Raw genomic sequence first — 2,798 nt, forward strand, 5'->3', positions numbered from 1 at the left:
AAGTAGGAGGGAATTTCATCAGGGGCATTGGAACCAGGTTTTAATTTTAGGAGAAGTTTTTTATGGTGAGTATAGAGATGGGATTGATAGAGAAAGGTGGAGGTTGCAGGTAAGGGATGCTAGGGGAGGAAGGGATGGGAGCACGTTGAGGAGGGGTTGTAAAGGTGTTGGTGAAGGATGGTGTTAGATTGCTTATGGACTCTGTGAAGAAAGAGTTAAACTGCATGGTCAAGTCCATGTCAGAGGCATCTGGGTTGGGGCAAGGGTTTTCTTTTTTTCCTGGGTTGAGGAGAGATGAGATTCCTTTCCAAAATAGTTTGGGATTGGTGATGTGGTTGGTTTGGAGAGTGGAGAAATAGGCTTTGCAGTCTAAGGTAATACTTTTTTTACTTTATTTTGTAGTGCTTTATATTTGTTTAGGGTGATAGTGGTTTTATTTTTATGGTAACATGTCCAGGCTTTGTCACTGAGTCGCATAGTAGCTAATGTGTTTTTGGTTAACCAGGGTACAGGGATACTTTTTATACATTTTGTTTTTAGAGGGGCAAAGGAGTTGAGTAGGTTTGTGAAAGTAGCATTAAAGTAGGACAGAGCATTATCTAGGGAAAGAGTTTTTAATGGGTTCCAGTTTGTGCTTTTTAGTGCATTTGAGAAGGTTTCACCATTGAAGTTATTTAGGCAATGAGTGGAAATATAGGTTTGAGTTAGTTGTATAGAAGAGGGAAGATGGTGGGCAAAAATGGGGAAATGGTCAGCTAGTGGGGCTGGGAGAATACCACTATCAGATATATGGAAAGGATGGGATACTAGAATCCAGTCTATTGTAGTTCCAGTGATGAAGTTCTTGGAAGGCAAGGTAGTGGAATTGATTAGTTGTGTAAAGTTATATAAGTTAATATTGGGTAAGTTAGTGGAAGATGGGATTGTGGCCCAGTTTATGTTCATGTCACCCAGGATTATGGTGTCATGAGTAATGTTGGTAGAGACCCAGGACAGAATATCTTCAAGGGATGAGATATTGTTGCCAGGGGGAATATAGAGGGAGACAACAAATATGAGTTTATGCTTGTTTAGGTGGAGTAGAGCTGGTATTATTTCTGCCTTGCCAAATTTGGGAAAGGGTTTGGAATAGGAGGTAACTAAGAGGAATGCTGAGTAAAGGAGTGCTACACCACCTCCCTTTTTTGTGTTCTATCATTCCTTAATATGTGGTAGTTGGGAGGAGTTATTTCAGAATCTTGTATGTGGGGCGTAAGCCAGGTTTTTGAGATGGAGAAAATATCAGGCTGTTTATGTAGAAGCCAGGCATGAAGGTTTGGAATTTTGTTACATAGGCTCTGAGCATTTAGAGCTGAGAAGTGGAGGGGTTTGCCTGTTGCTTGGGGGGTTGGATGCAGTGTGGTAGAGGGGCCTGGGTTTAGGAGGATGTCTCTGGAGAGAAGGATAGAGATAAGATGATGGATGAGGTATTTGGTTTGTTTGGGGTATAGTATACAGGTAGAGAGTTTTATGGGCATTAGACTAGTGTAGATGGGAAAAGTGTTTTTAGAGTTAGGTAGGAGTCTATAGGGGAAGAGCATGCTAGTGTTGATGGGGTAGAGACTGGGAGATATATGAGTAACAGTAGATGTGTACCTTGTAGAGGATGGGGTAGTGGTATAAAATGGGGTGAGTGGTTTGCATTAGTAGGTTGGGTGATATAATTTAGGTAAGTTAAGGTAATTATAAGTATTATTTATGTAAGTAGGGATAGAGATTTAAGGGTCATGATGTTGGTTATTAGAGTAGAAGTAGGGGGTGAGTTAAGTTGTGAAGTTAGTTTGAGTAAGAAATTATGGTTTAGGTTAATTGTTTAGTAGTTTATCAGGATAAGTTGTGTTTGGCAGTAAACTCTGAATGGTAGGCTTACTATAATGGGTGAACTGTAGGAGGTAATTTTGGGGGTATGATGGGTAGTTTGGATTGGATGGTAGAAGTGGTGGGAGTGGCTAGCTAAGTATAAGTGTAAGAGTATTGGGGTGGGTGAGTTTTGGGGGTAGGGTTTTCTGCTACACACTGATGAGCTCATTCTTTCAAATGTGCACTATCTCACACTTATATTAAGACTTCTGCTGTGGTACTTGCACTGTGTTCTCTAGAGAGTGTAACTAGATTGCTAGGTGTTTTAATCCAGCAGTGACTGACTATTCTCAGTGTGTGTGTGTGTGTGTGTGTGTGTGTGTGTGTGTGTGTGTGTGTGTGTGTGTGTCTAGCGCTAGGTAGGAATGGGTTCACCCACAAATCTGATGTGCAGCTTTACAGTGAGAGTGGTTTCACCCACTTGTTTCAGTCTCTTTTAGCACACAGATCACCCTAGCAAAACAATGGTGATGTCATCCTTTCAAATGTGCATTATCCCTTAGTTGTAATTGAACTTCTGAAGTGGTATTTGCAATTCCTGCAATGTCCTCTAGCTTAGTGAGGTAGCCAGTTCAAATCTAAATATTAATCCATAGACTCAGTTGCATTAGAGAGAGTGTGGTGTGTGTGTGTGTGTGTGTGTGTGTGTGTGTGTGTGTGTGTGTGTGTGTGTGTGTGTGTGTGTGTGTGTGTGTGTGTGTTTGTGTGAATGTATATGTAGGTAGGAATGGAGTCAACCACTGATCTGATGTATAAGTGGAGATGGCTGTTTCACTACTTTGTGTCCATTTTAGCACAGACAACTGTTTTTAACTGATGAGCCCATTTGCTGAAATATGATTTTATTTCACTTGTAGTAAGCCTTCTCCTTTGGTGTCAGGAAATGATAGAATGTTCTC

This window comes from Protopterus annectens, chromosome 2.part1 (genome assembly GCF_019279795.1).
Source record: "Protopterus annectens isolate FY-2018-M chromosome 2.part1, PAN1.0, whole genome shotgun sequence".
Classification (NCBI taxonomy): domain Eukaryota; kingdom Metazoa; phylum Chordata; order Ceratodontiformes; family Protopteridae; genus Protopterus; species Protopterus annectens.